Source organism: Hippocampus zosterae, chromosome 16 (genome assembly GCF_025434085.1).
Source record: "Hippocampus zosterae strain Florida chromosome 16, ASM2543408v3, whole genome shotgun sequence".
Classification (NCBI taxonomy): Eukaryota; Metazoa; Chordata; class Actinopteri; order Syngnathiformes; family Syngnathidae; genus Hippocampus; species Hippocampus zosterae.
The window spans coordinates 17,366,056-17,393,543 of record NC_067466.1 but is presented as its reverse complement, the minus strand read 5'-3'; the positions used below and the strand labels follow the sequence as shown (position 1 = coordinate 17,393,543).

General features: G+C 46.2%; 1 protein-coding gene across 4 annotated transcripts in view; it reads right to left on the bottom strand.

The window, feature by feature from the left end:
* Nucleotides 1-27,488, bottom strand: part of sgcd (sarcoglycan, delta (dystrophin-associated glycoprotein)) — a 111,593-nt gene that overhangs the window by 58,442 nt on the left and 25,663 nt on the right. For 2 of the 4 annotated variants that reach the window (XM_052046406.1, XM_052046402.1), the window contains exon 1: nt 19,883-20,365. The exons of 1 other annotated variant lie outside the window; for it this stretch is intronic. The gene's annotated coding sequence lies outside the window, so the exon portion shown is untranslated. Of the gene's footprint in view, nt 1-6,916; nt 6,968-19,882; nt 20,366-27,488 lie in introns of those variants that run through there. One more of the 4 variants, XM_052046404.1, reaches the window with a different exon arrangement.

Genomic DNA, 27,488 nt, shown 5'->3' with positions numbered 1-27,488 from the left:
CAAAATAGCAATGACTTTATGAGCCCCGTCAATAAAGGTTTTAATGAGGCGCCGTAACGCCAACCGTTTCTCCGCGGGATGACGACATCACGATGAAAGAGGCGGCAGACGTTTCCTCCCCTTTAACGACGGCACGCTCGGAATGATTTAAAGGGCAGCTTCCTGACTGCTTTGCTGCCAAGTCCGAGGCATTAGACAGCTTTTTCCTTTTAAAAGCCATTTTTAGCCGCCGTGACACACATTCAACACGGTTTAAAAAAAAAAAAAAAAAGAAATAAAAAAAGGGTTGAGAAAGCTTGCTGACCCAATGGTTCGGAAAAACAAATAAACAGTCATGCGGTGAGGAGGAGGCATAAAAATGAATGAATTCCTGGCAGGGGTCACTTTATGTCTGTTGGCGCCTCGCTTATGCGTGTGTGAGCGTGTCAGTTAATGAACACTCCAGAGTTGAGGCAGAAGGCCCAAATGTTTTTTTGTTGTTGTTTTTTTTAACGCCATGAATCTCCAAGAAAGCCATCAGTGTGTATAAAAGCATATGTGCACCCGTGGGATGGTGTGCGCACCATTTAGAAGTGTCTGTGTGTGCCTTTTCGTACGAGTGTGTGACAGTTTTTATTGTGCGTGCCCATGCTTCCCAAACAATCTGGGGTGGGGGGGGGGGCCGAAAGAAATAAAACAACTCTCATCACTAAAAAAAGAAAAAAAAAAGGCCGTGCTGGCGACAAGCTGAGCTGAAATAGGATTAGCGGCGACCGCCGTAACAATGGCGGGAAAGCTGTCGGGGGTATTTCAAGCTAATTTGCCCAAGCGGAAATGGTGGGCAAAAAAAATAAAAAAATCGTAATTGAAATCGCTGCTTATACCGGCTGAAAGGTGCTTTCCCGTACGTGAAACGCGTAAAACCTAAAAGCCGAGGTTTTCTCATCCTAACATTAGACAGGGTCGTGTCCGGACAAAATACGGCTCCTCCCTTCACTTCAACTTCGTTCCTTGGCACTAAGCTGCCACAAGATGGCGACAAAGCGATTACATATTCGTAGACAAGCTTTTAAAAAGTCATTTGGAACTAATACGTGCCCTTGAAGTTTTGCCTTTATTTCGTTTTGTTTACACACAGAGCAGCTAGGAAAAGTCCCGTTTGCTGTCATTGTTATTTGCGTAATGAAAGTGCTCTTTAGCACAGCGCAAAATGACCTTTTTTATTCCTCCGCCATTTCTCCACTAATATCATTTGCGGTCACACATTGCATTAAATCGCACTAGCAAATGAAATCGTAATCACCGCACGAACGCTGTTTGTCGCGCGGCTTTTATGCCGCCGAGCGGCCCACGCAAAGGACTCGAGAAGGTCTTTCATCCGCGAGGGTCTCCGAGCAGGTGGGAAGGAGGGGCTCGCGGAGGCCGGCAAGCGCAAAAGGAGCGCCTCTAAATGATGGAAATTTACCCAAGCGTGTCCAAACGAGTGGTCACCGCCTTCGCCAAGATGACTTTGACGTCACCTTTCGAGCACCCGACCGTAATGAGACTCGCCGGCTAACGCTCGCGCGCGCGTTAGCGTATCTAATTAGCTCGAGTTCCACTCACCGAGGCGCCGTTCAAAATCTGGAATTTGTGCTCCGCGCCGTCTTTTGACTCGCCGCGGGCACACCGCTCGAACGTCCTAAATGCCTGTCGGACGCATTTAAACAAATGTTACGTTTGCGTAGCGATTATTCAGTCGCTAATCGCGCGCTGACCGACGAGAATCAGGAACACAACAGACAGAAGTGAGCCAATTTGATTTGACGTCACATGAATTCTTACGCAACAACTAACAACGGAGGGACACTTTGAAGTTCAACAAAATTATAAAACGTAAAAAAAAAATTAATTACGACGATAACCATAGAAGCACAAACTGAACTCACGTGTCAGTCGCAATGAAAGAGCTCAGAGCATTCCCGTTTCCAAACGCACCACTTCCCCTTTGGTGTTGTATAAATCTACTTCTCGCCGCTTTCGATAAACAACTTTATTAAATCTGCGCAATGAGACAGTTAATAAGCGTGACTTTTAATTGTAGCCTCGGCGACGGCGGGCGGGCCCCCCCCGTTTCATCTTACAGCCAGAGATCCCATTGTAATTGCTCGATTAAAATTCCGTCGCCGCGCTACCTTCGGCCCACATTTTCTTGTAAGTGCGTTAAGAGCGCACGAGTGTGGCGCCGGGCAGATTTTCAATTTCGAGCGACGCCTTCACACTGTGAACTGAAAATACCGCTGGCGCTAGCGCTGCTCGCTACATGCATTAGTGCAGGGGGGAAGGGGAGGGCAATTACAGAGCGAAATGAAGATGAATGTCTGGAACACGAGAAGGATATTTTACATATGGCCATCACTGGAATGGGGGGGGGGGGCGACTTCTGACAACTGCGTGAAGCATGGGCGGATCACCGTCATGGCTACCGATGGCACTTTGGAACAATGTTGCCATAGTTCGCTTGAAGAAAAAAAAAAAAAAAATAAGTCATGACTTGAGTGTGAAAGTAACTAAAACGACTTCATGAGTTACTTTCAGCCGAACAACAAACAAAACAAAAATGTTTTTTGGTTTTTGCCAATTTTCATCCGGCAATACAGGCGCAGGCACGCTCCTTGTGGTCACACTGCAGTTTTCAACAAATATGCTAAAACTTTCGCAACATTCTAATTTGGATCCAATTGAACCCTTCTGATCACGTCACATCAGTGGACTTGTAATTTCCGCCCCCCCACCGCCACCCCCGAAAATCCATCAATGGCAAGCGGTGCTCTTTTGGTTATTAACCTCCTGCGCAGGGGCGCCGATTCTGGAATAAGCTCACAACTCATGGACATGGACTTGCATTGTAAAGAATCCTTTCACATCGGTCAAATTCAAAGATGAGAATCGGATTGTTAACTGAATCTGAAACACACACACACACACACACACACAAATATGTCAACCAATTAGGAAGAATGAAGATTTTTGTGTGTGTGTGTGTGTGTGTCACTGCTGCCCGTTGGATTTGAATGACTCAATCGCAGTGCGCAAAATGCTCTCAGTATAAATGTGAACTCAAGTGGGCTGGTGCGAGCCATGAAACTCCAGGGCTGAAAGTCGCGACTGGCCAATGGACGCCGGCTTAGTCGCCGCGGTGCCGGAGGGAAATCCGGCATCCGTGTGTGTACCTACGACGGATACCGCGAAACCCTTGCCGGACGCGGCGGCGCGAGATGGAAGATGGGCGTCCATCTTTACTTTTCCATTACACGCTGTCGAACAAATGGGAAATGACTCGGACACAGAGAGATTAAAAGCTCAAGAGTGAGAAGAACGAGGAGGAGGAGGAGGAGGACATTGTTTACACTGAGACTGGAGATGTGGCGGAGCGAAGCCGATCTTTATTTACACAGCGGGATTTACGGCGGCCTTGCGGGCGAGCCGCGTGGCGGCGGGGAGCCACATCATTTCAAGCTCGAGTGCCCGCTGTGCCATCAAGCGCTCTGCCCTCCACCCCCCCCCTCCCTCGCCAACCTACCACCTTCCAAGAAAGAGCACAACGGCGGAATATCAACAAAACCTTGTGACCTTTTTGTTGTTGTGCAGACACAACGCAACCTCTTGGCCCACCACCCGGAGGGCTTGAACAACACTCAAAAGATGGACTTTGTGCACATTTCCCATACTTGGGGGGGTCTTTGAACACATCATAAGGCCTGGGTGGGTTAGGGGGGGTAGGGGTGCTGCGCGGTGTTCCCGTACGGGAGCATGCTGACAGTTTGCTACTTGAAATGCGGCGCGGCCGAAACTGAAACGGGCAAGAGTGGAATTTGAATGGTTTCCCATGAGCAAAGGTGGAGAATTTTAAAACACTTTGGCAACACGGCGGGGTCGTGGTTTTAGCAAGTTTGCCTCACTGCCAAGAGGGAGCGGGGGGGGGGGGGGGGGGGCATAGGCTGCAGCCCAACTCGCAGCCGCTCAATGAACCAGTAAAAAAAAAAAAACAGTTAAAATACGCTAACATTTGTGATATGTCGTTGGGGGGGTCACTGCCCCGCGCGGCCCCCCCACTGCAAGCGGACTGTAACGGTCTCTCTATATGACGATAGCAAACTCAAAATCAAGAATTTGACCCAAACTGTGATTCAAATATACATGATAGACATTCCATATAGACATTTCCAGACTTGAATTTTTTTTTTTTTTTTTTTTATAGTTCAAGTCTAACAGCATTAAATCAAAATATGATCCAAATAATAAACTTAACCGTCATATCAAGGATTAAAACCAGTACGATGCGTTTACTGCTTTATTTTGTAGCATCTATCATGGTTTTCTCGCTCGCCAGTAGGCCTGGAACGAATTCCCGGCAACAATTCGGAACTTTTTTTTTTTTTTTTTGCATTATCTGGCTAACAGGCTTAGAGGCCTGATCTTGGTGAAGGGCAGCCAACAGACGCTGGCGCGAAGGTTACCGGGAAATAATAGAACGGGAAGGCTGGAATAGAATCTGCGTGTCCTCACGTCCGGTCTGACTTCCTCTAAATAAAAACACGGGATAAAGCGACGGCGGCAAGGGCGCCCGCATCATCCCGTCTGAAAGTCAATTCGGGAGTGGAGAGGATGACGGTGGCGTCAAAATTAAAAGTGCACCGGCAAGACTCATCCCGCGATGGATGCGCGACCTCAGCAACCCGCCCGGAATGTTGAGGCTGACTGACGCCGCTTGAGACCGTGACGCGGTGGAAAGAGAGCACGGCGGGAGGACGACGCCTGGCGGGACGCCACAAAATCCAAATATAGAGGAGAAAAAAAAATGTATTTCCACAAAGGGGGGGAATAAAATGGCACCCGACAATAATAAAACCGCATTCTACAAAGGAGACGACTTTGAATTATATTCTAAAATAATTCCACATTTTTTGGCACATTTTTCCGACATTTTTTTTTTGTGGGCTCACCTCTCACGTGCAACATTTTGCATCCCTCACATCATTTGGGAGAAATGTCCAAAGTCGATGAGAAGAAAGTGCAAAAAACAACAAAGGATTTGATTGGAATTCAGCAGGAAATGAGAGAAAAAACAACAACTTTTTTTTGCAAAAAGCCGCATCTATCGAATTTTTTTGTGGATAACGAGAAAGAAAGTGAAAATGTTTGAGGAGGTTGTAAAAATGTGAGTTGGGGCAGAATGAAGCATCCAAGCAGAAGAATAAATACTGTTTTTCGCTATGTTGTTAGTCTACATGTGCTGCTGGACCATTTGTGTTCAAATCACCTGCCGCAAACATGGCTGGAGGTTCCCTTCGATGGTCACATGTTGGCTTTAAGATAGGTTGGCTTTTGAAAGGCAAAGCTACGGTTCAACTACTCTTTGCTAGACGTACCAAGAACTAAACTGAGGCTCAGAGGGGATCGAGCCTTTTCTGTTGCTGGTCCATCTCTCTGGAATGACCTCCCACTGAACATTCGGCAAGCCTCCTCGCTGCCCATCTTTAAATCCCTCCTCAAAAATCACTTGTATTCTTTGGCGTTTGACTCAGCATGACTTAGATTTGCTATTGGTTTTACTGCTTGGTGCTTTCTACCGCCTTATTACTTATTACTTATTACTGATTCGTCTTACTGTTTATTGTATATGTTATATGTATATGTACAGCACTTTGTATGCAGCGATGGCTGTTTGAAAGTGCTCTATAAATACTGTTGACTTGACTTGACTTGACTTGACTTGTTTTCTCTTTAAGTTTGAAACCAGATCGTGAAGCCCCCCCCGACAGGCTTTTCTCAGATATGGATGCACAGGTGGTCCTTTGGGACAGCAGGCAGGTGAAATAATCCCTTATTTTCCACGTGAGCTTTTTTTTTTTTTTTTTAAAGCGGCTAATGCGCGCTACCTGCCAGTAAGAAATAACAAGTGGAACGCCGTCGGATGTCACCGTTAAATCGGCTTAGGGGGAGCTAACACGAGTCGACGTCGGAAGACACGGGCGCAGATTCGGAGCACGCCGCACGCTGGAGACTGCCTGGATCAACTCAAACAAAGGCGTCAAGGGACGTTTAAAAAGTATAAAATATAACTTTACCCTTGGTCTTGTAAGGTAAGGTCTTTTTTCTCCCTTTCAAATAAAATCAGTTTTTTTTTTAATAGGAAACTAGGACTTCTTTTTCCTGAGATAAAATTTTATTTTAGCGAGTAAAAACGTAGGTGAAAAAAATCATTGCAAAATGTTATTGAAGGATGACTTTTCTTTTTTTTTTACTATGATCAGATTTGACCTTTCTTGTAACATTTTTGATTTAAAAAAATGCTGGCACTATTTTTTTCCACAAAAATGATTTCCTTTCTGAAAAACTAACTTCTCATTTAATGAGCACTTTTTCCATTTCTTTTATTCTTAGCGAAATATGTCTTCAATTAAAAAAAAGGCTCCTTTAGAAAAAAAGAAAGACTTCATCCTCCTGGCACACGTTTTTTTTTTCATTTATATCTTGCCGCTTCCCAGAACAGAGGCAACTCTGTTCTGAATATGCAAACCTTGATTTGTTTTTTTAAATACCGTATGAATAAGATAGCACGGCATATGCATTTGTAATTTTCAAGGATGTTCTTTCCTTTCATTGTAACAAAAAAAAAAAGCCTGCTTTTATTCACCTTGTGTTGTATTTTACAAATGACAGTTCTACCCTCCCACTTGCGGCAAAGAATTTTGGAGGATTGGGATGACTTGGGTGCGTGCGCTCCGCCATTTTTTGGGGCATTGTAAATTGTAGGGCTGCAAATCGTTTTTTTTTTTTTTTAATGCAGAGATTGTGTTTTTCCTTTGGTTAAATTTCGTTCAAAACACCTTCAAAGATATGAGCATTGCACGATTGATGACAAATAACATTCATTCATATTCAGACTACTTACATTCTGAGTCGAGTGCGAGTGTGGAGTCTGTGAGATGTGAAGCGTTCACGGGCGCGGCCATCTTGGAAACGGGCTTCTTCGTTGCAAAGGTGAATCAGGAAAAGGGCTGAGTGTAAATACTAGACTGCCCCCTATGTGTCAAAATTGGAACTAAACCTCATTTTTGACCAGGATTCATCAGCTCCGTCTTCATTTCATCGTTAACTTCAAAATGACAAAATAGAGTTCACCAGCTCTTGTCAATGGCTCAAATACAACACAAACGAATGTAGATTTTTTTTCTTTCAAATTTAAAAGACTTGTCGGGTCTTGAGCTAAAAAAAAATATATATATATAGCCTATGAGCAAGAAGTAAATGGGTCAAAAAGGTCCATTTAGGAATCCCCACGGTGTCCTTTTCTCAAATCCTTCCCAAAATTGAATGCATTCTTCTCACGTGAATAAATTAATATATCCGAGGCAGCTTCAGTCATTCGGTTAAAATATGACATTTTTGAAGCGGGAGATAACAAGTGTGCAGTAATTTGGAGCTAAAATGCAAAACATTTCTCGGGAAGTCAGTGAATACAGTTTGACTAAGTTACGTCCCGCAACGGTCGACCGATAAGACTTATCTCGCTTCGCCGAGCTACTTATGAATGCTAAGTAAGTAGCCCCCCCCTCCCCTCCATCTTCATTCAGTCTTCATAAACAAAGAGATGATAAGCACTTTTTTTGTTTTTTTAGGGGATTCTAATCTGCTCTGATGCGGAATTCATTAACATGACTTGAACTTTTGGGGGGAGGGCTCTTTGAGGGCAAAAGGTTGCAAATGGGAGGATATTAAAAAAAAAAGAAGTGAGCAAGTATTAAGTATTAAACATTTGGATCTGTTTGTGAGTTTGTTCATTAGCGAGAGACTTCCTGGGTAGCATCCAGTGGTGACCGTTAGCCGTTAGCTAGCTAAAATGTTTGACGCGAAGTAAAAGGAAGTTGTGTATTTAATGGCGTCTCTCTTTCTTTTTGACTGACCATTAAGAAAAACAGGATTATGCGTTGGAAGGAAACAATCTCCACTTCCCGTCGATCCATCAACGCCGTCCGAAGTAAGTCTCGCCCGCAGCCGCAAACGCACGCAACGCCGCCGCCGCGCTGCTGTCACTCAGCCTGACGAGCTGTCGGCCTCTCTCGGGGTTCGTGGGATTGAAGCCGTGGTAACGAGACGCTGTCTTGTCGCTCGCTCGGGGATTTGAAAAAGCGGCTCTGACGGCTTTGCGGCCTGACACGACTCAGGTGTCAAGGTGTCACCAATGTTTATATTAAAAAAAGAAAAAATCTGATATATTGTATACATTGTGCGCCGTTAGAACAGTAACACTGCGCTTGATTATCGGGGGTCAAACTGAATCGATTAAAAAGTATTACAAAACAAAGTTAAATACAACTGAACTGTAGCGATTCTTTTTTTTTTTGTCCAAGTGTCATCGGAGCAACTTTACGATTTCACTTTTACAGTTAAAAATGAATAAATGATGGTGAACTTGTAGGAGTGTGCCGCAAAGAATTTTGACATAAAAAAAAAAAAGGAATACAAATATGCTTTGCAGTAACTTTGCGGAAAATCCCCAAAAAGTTAGTGGAAATGTATTTTCATTTTTCATTGTTCTCTCGAGAGTAATAATACCTCAAAAATCAAGAAATATTTATAAAAATGAATACAAAGAAATGTTGCAATACTAAAGCCCCCCCCCCCCCCCCGAAATAAAATACAGCATCCCATTTTTCCAGAGTAAATAAAGGATTAAAGGCGAGCAGAATGTGGCATGCGATTCTCCGGCGAGAAGCCAGAGTGCTCGTAAAAAAGAGAATCAGTATTCAACGCGGACGAGAGCAATAAGAGCATACGATAATAGAAGCCGTGCAAATAAATGAGCCGCTCGCCATTCATCGCCGGCGCCGCGCGGCACGCCGATGACGGATTCCGAGCGCGGCGGCGGCGGCGGCGGGCAGGTGCATGCCGGGAAAGCGGCGTTGGAGGACCCTCCGGGGAGAAACAAATTACCGCTGAAGGTGCGACTTTCCCCGCCTCCGTCCCGGACCGCATTTTTTTACAACGCCGTTAAATCATCTGCCGCTGGCTCGCCGCCCGTGATGGAGGGGAAGCTCTTTGCTGCAGATTTAGAGCTCGGGACGGTGCCGAGATGTATATTCACTTGATGGTCATTAGCCCCGAGCCCTAGGATAAGTCTGCCTTTAGCTTTCCGGGTCCCCACAGAATGCTAAAGGTTACGAGCTTGTTCCCGCCCTCCCCCGGAAGAAAATAAATCAATAAATAAACAGAATCAGACCCCCGACATTAGTTTCACCAAACCGACACGAAATTCGGGAGTCACGTCAGCGATCAAGCATGAAAAAGTCTCAAGGAATTATGCGCGGAATCGAACGGGGAATTCCGCCATTTTGGTTTTGAGGCGGCCATTTTGGAGTGAATTCAAAGCTCGGCTCGAAAAACAATCGTCCCGGACGATGCTTTGGAAAATGGACCCAAAACTTGGTCGCTGTGTTTATCCTTAGGAGACACACGAAAAAAGTGACAAGGACAAGAATAGAACAGAACGGGAAGTCCGCCATTTTGGTTTTGAGGCGGCCATTTTGGAGTGAATTCAAAGCTCGGCTCGAAAAACAATCGTCCCGGACGATGCTTTGGAAAATGGACCCAAAACTTGGTCGCCGTGTTTATCCTCCACACGAAAAAAGTGACAAGGACAAGAACAGAACAGAAAGTCCGCCATTTTGTTTTTGAGGCGGCCATTTTGGAGTGAATTCAAAGCTCGGCTTGAAAAACAATCGTCCCGGACGATGCTTTGGAAAATGGACCCAAAACTTGGTCGCCGTGTTTATCCTCCACACGAAAAAGTGACAAGGACAAGAATAGAACAGAACCGTGGCAATTTGGCCAAAGTTGAGCGCTCGTACTTTAGCGCTACGAGTGACCAAGTTGCGAGCAAGCATCCTTGATAAAGGGCCGCCGCGATTTTCGCAATTCGTTTTGCAGAGGCTGTCAAATGTGTGCGGGTGGAGCGCGGTTGTCAACGTTTGATGATCGCTTCAAGGATGCGGCACCGGAAAATGAAATTCGAGGGCCCCGTTGTCAGCGCTTGCGGCTTTAATTATGATTGCTCTCTTTATTTATTTTATTCAAGCTCCTCATTAGTCACTAATGCGAGTGGCGACAATTTCGCACAAATGAGCAGCGGTTGCATAATTTCAGGCCGGCCTTGCGGCAGAAAATGCGCACTGAAAAGATGGATTACTGTCGTTTGTTTTATACTGATGAAAACAACACGAGAATGAACAGATGAATTGATTATCGCAGTCGACGGTCCAAAATCCGGTTAAAAATTGCCGCGTTACTCTTTGAGAGCATCTACAACGCTCACCGGCATAACTCTTTCATTTCTCGGGGCGATATTTGAAGCTCCGCCCATGACTCGACGGCTCAGCTGGGTGATTCGGTGCTATTTTCAAGCTATAAGATGGCAAAGCCAAAAGGTAAGCAGAGCTGCGTCGTTTTCATACTGTAGCTCTGGTATCAAAGCTGCGCAGTGGAGGGGGCACGGTGAGCAGTGATTCATCTGATTTGCCCCGGTTAACGTTAGCTAGCTTGCGAATCAGCTCACGGTCAAAAAGCTCCTCAGATGCTTCACAGACTTTTTTTTTTTTTTTTTTCCTGAGCCGCCGTATGATAATTGGAAGGCGGCGGCCCGAGGAGCCGCCGGGAGACAGAAAGCAGATTTTTCCAAGACTTGACAGCTGAGACCAAAAAAAAAAAAAAAACAGAAGTCGCAGATGGTTCCAGCAGAACAAGTGAGGGCAACCTATGGGCCCTTGGAATTAATCAATCTGAATCAAATGATAATCATCACAATAATAAACGGACAAGTAAATTGTTTCATCCACGTGATAGCGCCAATGAATAGTAGCAGCAGTTTGAGCGATGGAGCGATTCAAGCGGCCATTTTGGGCAAATTCAGAGGCTCATACTAGGAATGTATCCAATTGAGACCCAAAGGAATATTTTTTTTTGTTGGGGGGGCAGTTTTTGTATCATCATCATCATCGAGGAGTGCAAAAAAAATGAGCCGAGCTTTGCGGCAAAAACATTGATCCGCTGTAGATATTTGGCTCCATCCGCACGGCACTCCGCCTCGGGTCGTGCGGATTGATATATTCAGCCAATATCGACAGGCCGGCTCGTCTTGGGAAAGAATACAAATGGAAAGCCAGCGCTGAGCTGCGGACACGGATGCCAGGGTGGGCGGTTTGGAGAAACCCTAACAGGCTCCTCCAGAATAGCGTAAAGCAGGAATTTTATTATTTTTTTGGGTGGTGGCGTCGCAAATTACCTGAGAAAATCGCCGCCGAAACACAACATGGATTGCTGGAAAAGGGAAAGCCCATTTTTCGCATTTACAACACGAGAGCATGGCGAGATGCGACGTGAGCTAGCATGCGCGGGTAACGAAAAGACGTAGCATATGTTCATAAATTCTAAAATGAAAATATGGGAGCATGAATGTATTGTAAACAAGCCCGAGTTAAATCTTTGTCGGGCTTTACGTGCGAATAGCGAGGCTTAAGTCATCCAAATTGTGGCTTGCGGCTTTTTGCTAAAAGCTTGGAGAGCATCTGAGCGGTGGGCGCCACGAGCGAAATGCGCCACACTGCTTTTCTCTGATGTCAGGGAGAAGAATGGAAAGATTTTTTTAGCCCGACTCACAAAAGGGAAAAGCAACAAAGGTGCCGTTTTGGCTAATGCTACATTTTGTCTAATGGCCAAAAGGATTAGGTTACCTAACCGTAGAAGCACACGATTGTCATTGAAGCCATTTCCTGGCCAAATTACCATTTATAATTTGTTTAATGACTGGATGGCTTCAATAGACAATCGAAAATAGTCATTCTTGGCTAATATTATGTTTTGTATGAAAGCCAACATGATTACGCAACGTAACCGCAAAAGCACATTGGGGCCGTCTGATTGGTCATTAAAGCAATTTCCTGGCCAAATGATGACTTGTAATTTGTTTAATGGCTGGAAAACAACTCTTAAAATCTGATTGATAAAAGTTTCCGTGATTTTTTTTTTTTGATTCGCGCAACCCAACAAAACGTTTCCTGATACTTTTTTAAATTCATCATCAAATTGTAATGCTTCCATTATTTTGGGTGACGTTGCCAGGTAGCAAATACACTTTTAAAATTTGATTCGATAACGAACTCAATGCTAAGTAACGAGTCATTCATTCATTCATCTTCCGTACCGCTTGATCCTCACTAGGGTCGCGGGGGGTGCTGGAGCCCATCCCAGCCGTCTCCGGGCAGTAGGCGGGGGACACCCTGAATCGGTTGCCAGCCAATCACAGGGCACACAGAGACGAACAACCATTCACACTCACACTCACACCTAGGGACAATTTAGAGTGTTCAATCAGCCTGCCACGCATGTTTTTTGGAATGTGGGAGGAAACCGGAGCACCCGGAGAAAACCCACGCAGGCCCGGAGAACATGCAAACTCCACACAGGGAGGCCGGAGCTGGAATCGAACCTGGTACCTCTGCACTGTGAAGCCCACGTGCTAACCACTGGACTACCGTGCCGCCTAAGTAACGAGTGTAATAGATAAAAAAATAGCTAATTTCTTTTTTCTACCTACATTCTTGCTGCTGGAGGCTGTAAATTTCCCCAGTGTGGGACAAATAAAGGATATCTTATCTTATCGTATCTTATCTTATCTTAATTAGTCCAAATTGGACATTTTCCCCAAGGGGTGGACTCACTTTTGTTGTTGTTGTTTGTTACTTGAAGAGGAAATGTACACTTTTATTACGAACTGCACAACTTCATATTGTAGCAAGGTTTCCTTTCTTCAGGGCTGTCCCATTAGAAGATAAAATATTTACCAAAAAAAAAAAATGTGAGGACTGCACTCACAAGATATTCCAGAAGAGCAGTTATTCCGTCGCGACCGTTCAATCATTTCCCTGGAAGCGGCTTCCTCCAGACGGGGGAGTTGAATGAGTGCGTATGCTTGTTAAAAAAGCTTTTATTCGCCATCCTCTCCCCTCCCTCGGACGCACTAAACTCCCTTAATTGGAGTTCGAGACTTTATATCCGGCCCTGTCGCCCTCCCGTCCCTCCCTCGCTCGTTTAATTCCACGTCCTAAAAATCCAATCAGGGGGCCTTCGGTTCCAAATCAGGTTTTGTGTTTTCATCGGGATTCTTTTTTTTTGCTTCTTGCCACCTGGTGCAGGTTACAGGTGCCGGCCGGAGTGACCGCAGGCTGCGGCAGCGGGAAACGAAGGCTCGGGTGGTTTTAATGAGCTCTGGCCGAGTGCTTCCGCTTGTTGTTTTTGGAGAGGCCAGCTTGAGGCACTTTGGCTTGGAGGAGCGGCGGATCGAATACTCGCAAATAATCAAATCCTGCACGCATTCAGTTTTTTTTTTTGCTTGAGAGTGTCACACTTTTGGTTCCAGGGCTTGGATTGACCTTGTCATGTGAGCATAAAAGCCAGCCTGCCTCAATTTCACTAGTTTGAATCCACTGAGGGAATGCTAAGTGCTAAGCTAACTCGCTCCGTAGCTCCCGCTCCGGTGCGGGAAGTCAAATGAAGAAGCCGGCGTTTCGTTCAAAGGAAATCCACTTCTGAATGTCGTTCACGATTGTGTTGGCAAATGCGACGGGAAGTCTATCATCTTAGGCTGTCGGGGCCATTTCGGGCTCATTTTGGGGTCATTGCTCATGTTGCTCTAAAATGTCAACCACGCAAAGTCGACGGAGCGTTAGCTGCAAGATGGCGAGGGATTTGCATTTTCGGCGGAAGTTGGCGTCGCAGTCGGGACGACTCGCCATTGAACGCCAAATTGGGGTGGGGAGGTGGATGGGTCGGGCGGTGAAGGAATTTTTGAGAGCGGGGGTGGGAGGGGTGTGACGTGTGCTCGCTCACAGCTGCCACCGCGACACATGCTGACAACCTCAAAAGTCGTTTCGCATCTGCTTGTCAAACCCGCGGCTATATCGAGACGAATTCGAGGAGCTCCGAGGTGGCGCGTCCGCATATTGGCTCACTCGCCATTGCTAGCGTGGGGGACATCATGTCCTAATACAGATTGTACATCCATATGCCGTGACTCATCTCGTCCAAAAGTCGACGGATGCATAATTTAAAACGCTTGGCAGGCTCACCCGTGTGCCTCCTGTCGTGTCAAAATGGGACATTAGCAACAAAAAACAAAAACAACCCCCCCCCAAAACAAAACATGACCTTTGCATCCCATTTAATCTCTCCATTTGTTCTCAATTCCCCCCTCGTGTGTTTTCCAAACATTGATCCGAGACATCCCTCCTTCACAGTTTATTCCCGTCAGGCTGCTTGTTGCTCGGATTAATTGCCTCCCGATGACTAAACGCCGCCGCGCTCAAACTCTCGGCGCGCGCTCCGCGGTTTGTCAAATTAACCGACTGTGGTGGAGGAAGACGGACGCAGGCCCCAAGAGACTTTGAGAGGGAATCCCATATCGATTTTTGATGATGCACGGACCAAGGTGGCGGCAGATATAAGACCCTCCGAGCCAGCCGCAGGTTACATTCGGATGCGCCTTCACGCGGTGTCAAGATGTCTGGTACAAATGTTTTTTTTAAAAACGCAATAAATTGGCATGAATGGGCTCGGAGCAATTTTCCCGCAAACGGTACGATTGATTTGGACTGATTTTTGACACGGTGTCTCCAACCTTGGTGCCAAAAACCAAAAACCAACGGTAGAAGGTATATGTGACACAAAATGGCCGACAAAATGGCCGTGGTTGAACGTGATCCACATTTTCACCAAACCTCTTTTGAGTTTTGAGGTAAACGTTGAGCCTAGCGGGTCCTACGAGGCTCAAAACCCGACGCATGCTAACATGAGCAGACCCCGTTGCTGCTCTGTGGTATTTTGCGTCACTACTTTCCCCGTTACTCCGCTGAATACGTTTTTGATTCACTGATGCAAGGTTACGGTAGCCCAAATTTTTTTTTTTTTTTAGATTGTAGCCGTCACGTTGTCTTGCGGCGTTTGTAGTTACGACGAGCGGCTGTCGCTAAGCGCTTACGTCGAGATGTTTATTGCAACACGCAGTTAAAATGTACTGTCAAACTAAACATCAAACAAAAGAATGACATGCTGTGTATATAAGCCAGCCGCCTTTAAACGGATGAAAACTCGCAAGCTTTATTGGTTGATGATAGAGAGAAACTTTAGCATTATGTAAAGGGCTGGAAAAAAAATAATAAGACGTGGATTATTTTGTAGACCGCCCCATAACTCTATCCCGAAAAGATACTCACACCAAACTTAGGCGACTTCAGAAAATCAAAAATCCTGCGGTCGTTTGTCAAATCGGCCATCCATCCAGCAGGTCAGTCGTGACCATCCGTCATACGGTCACCTCGCCCGCCGGTCTCTTCAATTCAACGCAGTGGGGGGGGGGGGGGGCGAGTCGACCATCTTTTGCGAAGCCGGCAGATAGATCAGCGGCGAGCGATCCGTTCGCTAAACGCACTAAATGCCACCGCTTGAGGGAGAGAGCACGTCATCCTAAACAAGTCTCTCGAATGACATTTGACTCGCGTATCAGGCACGCCAATGATACGCCGGCGTTATTGTGCGCACGCGGAGATGGGGGAAAATCAAATCATGAATGAATTTTACAATCCCGGCTCGTTTCATTTTCGCCACAGCTCGAGGGAGGTAGACGACATCTCCGGGACGACGGCGATATAAATACACACGCGCAAAGACACAATAACAGCTCGTAATGTAGTCGCGCGCCGAGCGTCTCCCACGTCTGAAGTGGATGCGCTCCGCGCAAGATGGCGTTATTACGGGGATTTATGTGCAGGCCAGCGCAAAATCCACAGGAGAGAAAGTGGATGTGTGAGTTTGGCGGCCGTCTCGCAAATGGGATCGAGGACTGAGACCATGTGGTCCTAGTGAGGGCTTAGCGGTTAAGATTCGAGTTCCATGAAAGGGGTTAAGGGCATTGGGGGTCAAAGCAAGGCTTGGATCCGGAGATTAGCCCGTGGGGTTAGCTTTCGAGGAATTGGTGGCGAGTTTCAGGGTTAAGCGCTTGAAATTTGGCTTTGGGTAGTCACGATTTGGATTATGAAGGTTGACGTTGAAGGGTCACCAGGGTTGCGGCGCTGGAGTTCTTCGTTTTTCCGTGTCACTTTAGCAATTAGCGGTTAAGGTGTTGGGTCAGAGTGCTCAGTTCAAAGGTTAGCGCTAGGGTTGATCTGGACTTAAATTGAAGACCGAGGGTTGACGATCGGAAGTTAAAGGATTTGTTGTTTTGGACCAATCTTAGCGGCCATTTCCATTGAAAGATCCTCTTCAGTCGACTGCCTGAACTGCGTGAAGATAAAAGATTTCCGCCTGATTTGCCAGCGCCGCAAACACAAAAAAATGGTGTTATGATCGTTACGATTGGCCTTGTGCCAGCCAAGAATCTCCAGACAAAACAAGAACGACGGCTTCTTCAACGACGACAACAAAAACATCCTTTCTGACAGCTATTAGCCAAAGTGGTCATTTTTCAACGCCTCGTTCCAATAATTACTCATTGCGCAAATTGCTCCGCTACCGCGGGGCTACCCTTAAAGCACCGCCTCCTTGATTTACTTCAAATCGATAGCTCATCAAATCATATTCCCCTTTCGACAAACTCATCGGCGCATGTGAGTTGGGAGCGGCAATTGAACAGCGGCTCCTGCGTCAACCCCATCGACCACGGAATGGAATTGCGGGTGTCCTCCGACCAAATTAAATCCTGGCCGTCCTCAATTCCCGCTGAAATCTTATCCAACAATTTGTCTTCTTTTTAAGAAATGTATTTCATGTGTTGTAGTGTGTAAGAGTGAACACATTTGTGGTGAAAAAAACAAACAAACAAACTGGCTAGCAATTCCTGCAGCTCCGAAAATCAAGTCACCTGATTTTCGGAGCTGCAGGAATTGCTAGCACGTAGTGGCTGTACATTCATTCATTCATCTTCCGAGCCGCTTGATCCTCACTAGGGTCGCGGGGGGTGCTGGAGCCTATTCCAGCCGCCTTCGGGCAGTAGGCGAGGGACACACCCTGAATCGGTTGCCAGCCAATCGCAGGGCACACAGAAACGAACAACCATTCGCACTCACACTCACACCTAGGGACAATTTAGAGTGTTCAATCAGCTTGCTACGCATGTTTTTGGAATGTGGGAGGAAACCGGAGCACCCGGAGAAAACCCACGCAGGCCCGGGGAGAACATGCAAACTCCACACAGGGAGGCCGGAGCTGGAATCGAACCCGGTACCTCTGCACTGTGAAGCCGACGTGCTAACCACTGGACTACCGGGCTGCCCCGGCTGTACATTTAATGAGCATATTTCACCTGGCTTACTTACACATCGGCAATTATCTCCACACATTGTATCACGTATTTAGGAACGCATTTCTGAGTATAACGAAGGACTAACACGGCCGCTTTGAGTCACTGCTACCAGAATTCTATTTTTTTGTAACTGTAACTCGGCACATAAAAGCGCTTTGGTTTTATCACTCAAAATGAAGTGCAGTCATGTTGGACGTACCTTCGGCTTCCTGCTTCGATGTAGCTGATCGCATTAGCAAAATAAAGGCTTAGGCGGGAGAAAACACGTTTGTTGGCAGGCAACGCAAGCGCCCGACGACAGATCCGCTGTTTGGACTCGCCCGCCTGGCTGTTTTTGTTTTCGCCGCCGTGCATTAAATATTCATGCCAAGCCATTTTTCATTGTTAACGTCCTGGCGGCGGGTTTTACATTCATGCGCTTGTTTTGCTCATCGCGTACGAGCCGCGTAAGAAGCATCTATAGTGGCACCCTATTATCTTGACTCTAATTCTATGACAAACACTTTATCGGTATATCATGTATAATTCATACGATTCTGTACGTGCGCGGCGCTCTCATACACGCTAATGAAACGCTCTTACGTGTTATTGAAACAACCATTGGATGTATTTCAGAGGACTCAAGAACAAGCCCTTGAAGCTTATTCATTAGCTTCTCCAACTAAAGTTAAAAGGAAAAAAAAATGCTTCACGACTGACACAAAACAAAAAAAATGGGTGGACTTGTCTATCCATGAAAAAGTTCCAAGGACGCACGCCAGTTTGGGTGAATTCACAAAACCCCAATTCCAATCCTGATCTTTTGAAAATGTTCAACATTCCAAAAAGTGTAACGCGACTCTACAAGAACATAAAAATAAAAAAATTGAATCTATGAATCATGTCACTTTTGGGAGGCATCTTGAAAGCCAGTCGAGCAAAGCTTTAATCCAACTGGAAGTATTAATAATTTACATTCATTGCAATTCTGCCACATTTGAGTCAGTCAGTTTTTTCTAAAAAGAAAAACTCTTCACACAGAAGGAAATAAGTGGACTGACTGACTGACTGCAGACGTGACTACAAAAACCTCAGTTGCCTGGAAAACCAAAGACCTCGTTCCCATACGCGTTGCATCTATTTGCCAAAGGCCACAATGCAATGCAAACCGGTGCTGGATGCAAAATAATCCACTTCCTTCCTCTGCTGGTCTCCAAAACGAGGTCAAATTTAAAAGGAAAACCATTGAAATATTAAATTGAGTGACTGCAGACACATCAGATGTCGAATGCAGAAACATTGTGAGTCTCATTCTGTATCTGCAGAATCCGCAGTTCAAAATCACGTGCAGGATGCAGAAAATCAAAACATTTTTAATGCAACAACTGAAACAAAATTCTCCACCCTTGACTTTTACATAACTGGACCGACTACTGGCCAAACCACAAAAACAGGACAGGTGATGGATGCACAAAAATCAATTTCAACTCAACTTTATCCAGTTAAATTATTTTGACCGTCGGTTTAAACAAGACTGCAACAACCTCAGCCGCTGGATGCATCATGTCAAAACTAGGAAAAACAAACAAACAAAAAAGACCGCCTGCAGACCAGACCCCACAAAAAACCACCAGGTGCCGGGTGAGGGAAAAAAAACATCTCTTTGTACAATGCCCAGATTTGAAAAGAAAACACGTCACACTGGACAACTTGACCACATGCAGGCCAGACCCCGCAAAACGTCCGGTGCTGGATGCAGACAAAAAAATCCACTTCAATACTAAACAACCCCGATTTAAATGCCAAATTTCAACTGAAAACTCTTAACCCTTGCCAACTGAAGAACTTGACCACATGCAGACCAGACCCCACAAAACCTCCGGTGCTGGATGCAGAAAAAAAACAAAATCCTCTTCTAAACTAAACGGCTCTTATTCAAATGCCGAACTGAAAACTCTTCACACTTGGCTGACCAACTCCAGGCAAAACGACACAAACCTCAGGTGCCGGATGCGGATAAATCCCCGATTAAACCAAACACCTGTTTTTGTAAATGCGTGACTCGAAATGACAAAAACAACTCGACCAACTGTGGAAAAGGCCACAAAAAAACTTGCCTGATGCAGAAAACAAAATCACGGTAAAAGCAAACATCTCTTTTTTACAATGTCAAATTTTAAACTCCTCACACTTAACCACCTGCCGACCCGCCCCCGGCAAAACCTCAGGAACCGGATGCCGAGAAATCCTTTTGCAGCTCTCCCTGCCCATGTCAGCTGCCTCTCCCTCTCGCTTTCTCCCTCTCGCTGCCGTTTCTCTTTCGAGCAGAGACGACACAGTGATGCTCATTGCTACAAACGCTAAACGATGCATAGCAAGCAGGACGGAGCAAACCCCAGTCATGACCAATCACACGGTGCATCCAGTGATGGTTCACACGCCTCGAGGTCGAGCCAACTTCCCTTTTTTTTCCGGAAAATCCAGCAGAAGAGTCAAATCTGAGTGACTTTGGAGTGAGTCGAAAAGCCTTACCTCCGAGTCAGATGCCAACAACTGGCTGGTGCGACGATGCGTATTTGCGTGGGGTTTTTTTTGTCGTTGTTGTTTTTTTGTTTGTCTCAAGTTGACTTGTTGAAAAAGTCCAGGGGGGGGAGATTCGTTAATTCCCTGACATCCAGTCTTCCTTAAATCTGCTCGCTCTGGGAGTCGAAGTATTCCCGCTCCGAACTGAGCATCCCTTCAGTGGCGAGAGCGAAAATCATTGCTGCTCCAATCCCAGCCGAATGTTCCCACTCTGGACGGGCGGCAAAACGCGAGCCGTTCCGGCAACATGGCTTGAGTTTTTACCCCCCCCCCTTTTTTTTTTTTCTAAAAAAAGAAAGAAAAGAGCCGCTCCTCGGGTCGCATCTGCTCTTCTTGACAAGTCTGCACCGGGAAGGCAGAGAGTGGAGGAGAGTGTGAATGCATGCGTGCATATATACGTGTGTGTGTGTGTGTGTGTGTGGGGGGGGGGGGGGGGGGGGGGAATCGAGGGTGGAGTGCAGCGGGAGGCGGCGAGCGCCAAGTGGATCCGGACAGCGATGTGAGTGGCGAGACGAGGATTTTTTTTTTTTTGGGGGGGGGGGGCGAGGAGAGCGGGAGAGAGAGAGAGAGAGCAAAGGAGGGAGGCAGGCGCAGGCCCGCTCAGGCAGGCTCAGTAACGACGAAATTGACAGTGGCGACGGTGGAAAACAGTTTGAGCGTTTATTCGATATCCGCCTTCGGGTTTATCTGCCTCACTGTCCTCACTAGTAAGACAATTCAAAGCACTGGTAGAACAACTAGTGGCAGGCACGTGCAATTACATTTTTTTTGGGGGGTGGGGGTGGCTCTGATTAACACCGAATCATTAAAGGCGGAACGATCGACACGCCTACTCTTAATTTGAAGGGCGAGCCATAACAAGATCGATACTTGTTTTCAAAGCTCCAACTGATGGAGGACAAAGGTGAACATCGACCGCGGCGGAAATCAAGTCGGCTCTCCTGTCATGAGGACATTAAAAAAAAAAAAAAAAAAAAAAGGATTATTATAGCCAAAGCTGTGATGTAATATTTCAAAGGCCCACTTGGTTGGGCGCAGCCGCGGCTATTATTAGCGCCTGGCGTCGCGGTTTTGGCCGTCAGCGCGGACAAGAAAGGCGTCATTTGCGCCGAGCGGCTGCTTTCGCGCGCGATTGCTTTTGATTGGCGATTCGCTCGTTTTAAATCGCCGACGATAGTCAGCGTTTCGTTTCGCGTGACGGCGTTAAAGAGGCGGGCCGTTTGAGCGCTCGCTCCCCGGCCGTCGTTACGACCGAAGGGGAGCCGATAAAGAGCGCTTTGAAACGCGGCTAGCGTAGCGCGCGTGGCGGGAAAAAAAAAAAATTCATTATGCATGCGAGCCGAGGCATTGTCGGAGAAAGTCCGCGTTTAAAGCGGCGGTCGTGAAGACGCTATCGGGGGAACACTTTAGCGGTGGGGGAGGAGGGAAATTACACGTGAGGCGTTCGTTGTTTTTTTTTTTTTCCTGTGGGCAAAGACGCGCATTTTTTTCCACGCCGCGCCGTTTCTAGCGACGCCGATTCTTTGATGGCTTTGCGGACGAATGCCAAAACGAATGGCAAAAATAGCCTCAGCGGGAGCTCGTCGAGCTTTTCTGTCGCATCGTACAAAGTAATCCGGTGCTTCTTTTCCCAAGATTTTGTGGATAAAACCGATTTGTCACGATCTCGCTTCTCAATATATGAACGAAGGAATTTCATAGCCGTTGATTGACGCGTGACCGCCGTTGGTCGGACGAATAGTAAAGTTACAAATTACGCAACTACCTGTTGTCTGTTTCTGCGCTTGAGTTTATTTTTACCTGGACTGTGTGTGTGTGTGTGTTTGAGGGGGGGGGGGGTTAAAACTAGCATCCCGAGGTAATCTGACACCGCCGTCTGTTCATGCTGCCCTCATCCAATCCGTTTGCTTTATTTGTCTCTCCTGATTGAACTCGCAGCTGGAGGAGATCCTCGCCGCGCCTTCCTCGAGCGGAATACCAAAAGGCGGGCCTCTGAGGGATATTTTCTTGGTGGGGGGGTTGCGCGTTTTACTTGGCTCCGCCTCGGCTGGGCATCATCAAGCTAATTCATCCGAGGCGATGGAAGGGGGGGGGGGAACTCTCCGGATGATTGAAAGTAATGACACGTGACCGCATGAGGCGGCTCATCGGAAACGGTAATGAAGCTTGTGATGATGATGATGAGGAGGAGGAAGAGGAGGAAGATGAGGAACCCCCCAATGAAGAGGGGGGGGGGGGGTTTGCAGCACAGGCTTTTCAAAAGGAATGTTTGCATTTTGTTCAAATTAAACTGTAACCAAATTGTTGTGCAAATAGTCCATTTGAAATAATGTCATAATAATGTGTGTGTGGGGGGGGGGCGGGGGGGGGGGTTGTGTGTCAATAAATTTGATCAATAAGTCCTTTAAAATGTGTTTCCTGCATATTCTACGAAATCTTTCTTGTGGGGGTGGCCTGGAACGTAATCGCGGCCATGTTTGGTCACGTATGCGTACGGCCAAGTCAACCCCACGTGAGCACGCGGCGAGAGTTAGCGCCACGCTCGGCGCCGAGCAGTGCGGATGCGTGAAATGACTTTGGAGAAGTGCCTCCACTGCGGATAATCACAAGGAATCAAAATGTAAATGGAACTCATTTCTCCCCCCCACCCCCCTTCGTGTGGACGCGTATATCAAAAGTTAAGCTAACGCCGTTAACGTGCTCATGAGAGCTTCATTTAAAAACAATATCTGGTTGTCAAAGATTGCGGGCTCATCTGCGTTTTTCGCGAATGACAACAAACGAGACGATGAGTCAAACAGACAGATGCGGACGGTTCATTCTGTCGCCTCTCTATTTGACTCGAAGCGGGTTTCCCATCTGCCAGATTTGTGAGGCAGAAAGCAAAGGCGAGAGCGACGTTAATCAGAATGCGCGAGGCCGCGACAGAAGAAAGACGCCAGGAAGGAAAAGTCAGATGAACCGCTCAAAAATAAACCGCTCATTCCAAAGGTGAGCCATCAACGTGGGAAAAGAACGCGATTCTATTTTTAGCCAAATTGCTAACATAAAGGGGAAGTCGACTCAAAAGTTTTTTATCATTATTAAAGGTCTCGCCCGGAGCCTGAAAGTCACAGACGGGATCAAGATAATGATACCAGGGTTAAAGATTTATTAAAGACATTAACTTGAACACAAGATTAGTTCATGACCTCGCTAGAATTAGCCTTCATCAGCTAACTCGTTAGCTAACCCGCTAATTGCTAGAGAAGTCCAATTGGCTGTTTCTCGCCAAAACTGCCACAAAGAACCGCAAGAAAGAAGGAAGAATTCACTGTCTGTTCTTCTTAGCTAACATTAGCTAACCCGCCTATTGCTATCGAAGTCTAGTTGGCCGTTTCTCGCTAAAACCGCCACAAAGAACCGCAAGAAAGAAGGAAGAATTCACTGTCTGTTCTTCTTAGCTAACATTAGCTAACCCGCCTATTGCTATCGAAGTCTAGTTGGCCGTTTCTCGCTAAAACCGCCACAAAGAACCGCAAGAAAGAAGGAAGAATTCACCGTCTGTTGTTCTTAGCTAACATTAGCTAACCAGCCTATTGCTATCAAAGTCTAGTTGGTCGTTTCTCGCCAAAACGGCCACAAAGAACCGCAAGAAAGAAGGAAGAATTCACTGTCTGTTGTTCTTAGCTAACATTAGCTAACCAGCCTATTGCTGTCGAAGTCTAGTTGGTCGTTTCTCGCCAAAACGGCCACAAAGAACCGCAATAAAGAAGGAAGAATTCACTGTGTGTTGTTCTTAGCTAGCATTAGCTAACCCGCCTATTGCTATCGAAGTCTAGTTGGCCGTTTCTCGCCAAAACGGCCACAAAGAACCGCAATAAAGAAGGAAGAATTCACCGTCTGTTGTTATTAGCTAACACGTTAGCTAACCCACTAATTGCTAGAGAAGTCCAATTGGCCGTTTCTCGCCAAAACTGCCACAAAGAACCGCAATAAAGAAGGAAGAATTCACTGTCTGTTGTTCTTAGCTAACATTAGCTAACCCGTCTATTGCTATCGAAGTCTAGTTGGCCGTTTCTCGCCAAAACTGCCACAAAGAACCGCAAGAAAGAAGGAAGAATTCACTGTCTGTTGTTCTTAGCTAACGTTAGCAAACCGGCTTGCAGCCAGCAGAGTCTAATTGGCTGTTTCCTACATTTTAACTGTGGCTACATCCTTCCATAACGCTTCCTTTGTGGAACTTTTGCGTCTCGAACGTTGCGGTTATTAACTTTAAAGCGTGCGCGCGCACTTGACTGAAGGCCTTTCAATGAAGCTTTGATTGAGTGCAAGCCGCCAGCGCCGTTTCATGTGCAGAAGAGAAAGTGTCATCTTGTCAGGTAACAGCCCCCCCCACACTCACCCCCCATACCACCAATCCCCCGCCTTCCAGCAGCGTGCTCACATCCCGCCACTCTCATCTGAAGAATATTCCAGCAAAATACGTCAACAACAAAGGGGATGAGGAAATTGTCAAAGTGTTGCAGCAGAATTGCAGTCAACTTTGCTCAAAGGTTTTTCTTGTCTATAAATGCATCCGGGTCCCCTTCTCTTTTTTTTTTTTTTTTTTACAAAAGTTTGACACCAATCACTTTTACAACTTTGCTCGGGCCACCATGAGTGCAGTTCAGTGACACCTCGATTTCGGAGTTTTGAGATGTGAGCCGTCGCTCGGCCTGAGCAAAAATTTGACACACACACACACACACACACACACACACATACACGTTTTTATGTCAAATGATGACTTCGGCCATGATTTTGAAGAGGGTGACGATATGTCAAGTCGCATTCTTTGTCACAATGCTTGCGTTAACGCGGATAAACGCAGACCAAAATGTTATGGCGCGTCAGCTTACGCTTTGGAGTAAAAGCTTCCGTCCAACTGGCGGAATGTCTTCATCGGCCTCCAAACAAAGCGCCGCGGTCTTCCCTCCGTCACCCGCAGCACCTCGCAGGGAAGCGGATGACTGGCTGCTTGACCTTGATAGCAAATCGCCGCCGCTGACGCATAAATCGTCGGGAGCGATGGCGCTCGCCTTCGCCCGGCCAGATAACGGCTTATGCGTGAGGCGGGACGCGCTCGCCTTGGCCGGCGGAGACCATCTTGCTCGCGACTTGACGTGAATGATAACCGCCGATGAATTGCGAGCGCCCGCGTCCCAACTGTCATTTGCACTTTTGTGTTCTGGGAATTTGTGGAATTTGCTTTCCATTCGATTAGCTTTTGTTTGACTAGCTTGAGGAAAACGAAATAAATTCCGCTTCCACGTGTCAGTCATATGGAGGTCTAGGCAAAGACTTTTTTGGGGATGTGGATAAAAGTGGACTTGACTCCACCCCTGAATTCTCGCTCCGTTTTTAGCTCCGTCGTTGAAATCCACCTGTTCAGGAATTCAACGACGTAGCTAAAAACCGAGCGAGAGAATTTGTATTGAAATGAACATTTAGGTGCAAGTGCTTTCCCACATTGAGCTTGTTTTTTTGTGTGTTTTTTTTACAATAAAAATGGCAAATAAAAAAATCAATTTTCAATTTGGAGCATAATCCTTCATGTCCATCATAACGGGGTCCACAAAAAAAAAACAAAAAAAAAACGGGAAAAAAAACTCAAGCACTGATTACCAAAATAGAACAGAAAGTCGGCCATTTTGTTTTGAAGCAGCCATTTTCCTCAACTTGCACTTTTCCAAACTCCGATGAAATAATTTGACCATTTGTTTCCTTGTTTTTTAAATTTCTGGCTTATTCCCTGTACTTTGAGAGCAAACGAAAGTGTTTTGTTTCCTTGTGCCCGAGCTGTATTTTCCGTTTGCGTGACAAATTTCCGGCGAGGGAGCGCAGCCGCCATTCGTCATCTTCGCCGAGCTGACAGTTGAGAATAAGAGTGACACACTCCCATAACTGTGTGTCATGTTACGCCTGAAGGTGATAAGATACGCCCGTGTCATCTTTTTATATCCTACCGTACGGAGGAGTCCCACGCTTGGTTGTCCAAAGCCAATGACGGAGGCGTTGGAGCGAGACGACGAGACTAATGAGGCCTAATTGAAGAACGACTCCGCCGAGAAAGGACGCTCCATCATTCGCTCGTCCGATCGCCGGCGACGGCGGTCAAACTGGACGATTGGACGCCTCTAAAGTAGCGTCGTCCTTTTTTTCCGGAGAACCCTTTCAAATGATTTGTCTGCCGCTATAAATGCCTTTATTAGACAGCAGTGAAATTTCCAGATGAATTTCAAGGTCGCCGCGCGAAAACAAGGACAGACTATTTCATCCTGAAGCGTCAAGGAAATAAATAGCGGCGTGATTTGAATGAGTTAAGTTTGACGTTCTCATTGGCTTTCTTGTTTTAAGACTGTGGTTAATGTGGATCGGAAAAAAAAAATGTTATTCAATAACGCCACGGTTATTTAATCTGTTTTTAGTGTTTTTAGCAAAAAAAAACAAAAAACGAATATTTGATTAAATGTCACTTCCAAGACTCATCATCATGCCCAAGAAGAAAAATGGCACAGCGCACTTTTATTCCAAAGGTATATCTTCATGTCGCATCTCATTAACATTGTTGTCCGGCGGCCATTACTCACGCGGCAGTTCCATGATGAGCCCGAGCCGCTATTAAAAAGGTCTTCGGCTGCCTTATCTTTTGCTCTAAATTAATATGAGGCTCAATCGTTGTGCGACGGGACATTTTGTCTTTGCTTTTCCGCTTGCCTTCCTCGTTTTCAGATGACGTTCAAGAGGCAACGTTCAATCCGGGATGGCAGGCGGGAAGCCGCCTACGGTGCTTGCCATTTGTGTGTCGGTAGCCAGTAGGGGGTCCCCACACGAGACCTTTGGTGAAGCTTTGACCTTCTGGAACTGCTTTGTTGGAGTTGCGATGGTGAAAACGTACATGTTTTGGGGTTTTGCGGAATCTAACTGCTGAGTGGATATCTTGGAATTCATCGGATAAATTCTTGAAAGGAGTCCTCAAGATGTGCAAAATAACTCTAAAATGATTGCTTCTAAACAAAATGGCAGCCTTTTTTTTGTGGGTTGAATCACAAGGGCTCTTTCTACCAAATTTCATGCTGCTAAATGAAACTGGAAGAGCGTTTTGAAAATATTCCAGATGTACACGCCTCAACTGCGAATGACCAAAATGACATAAAAAGTTCTGCTTCAACCCAGAGGGGCTGATTTTTTTGTGGGGCTACTCAAGATAGGCGAGCCTACCAAACTTCATAATGTTAGGTGATACCAGTTTCATCAACTGATTTTTTTTTTTAATTCCAGTGTTGTGCTAGAGACCTGAACAAGACTCAAAGGAGTGGCCAATTCTCTCTGCGTTTCCAGGCGAGTGGTTTTGGACGTTTTTTTGTGGGTCTAACTCACAATAGACATGCCAAGCAAACTTCATGTTGCTGGTTGAAACTCCCCGTCGTCAAAAAGAGACCATATGTCGACATGGCGGGTCGTGTATTAATCAAACTAATGATCCGTGCAGAACCTGTTCAAAGCGATTGAAACCCTGATTTTGTTGCCGTTG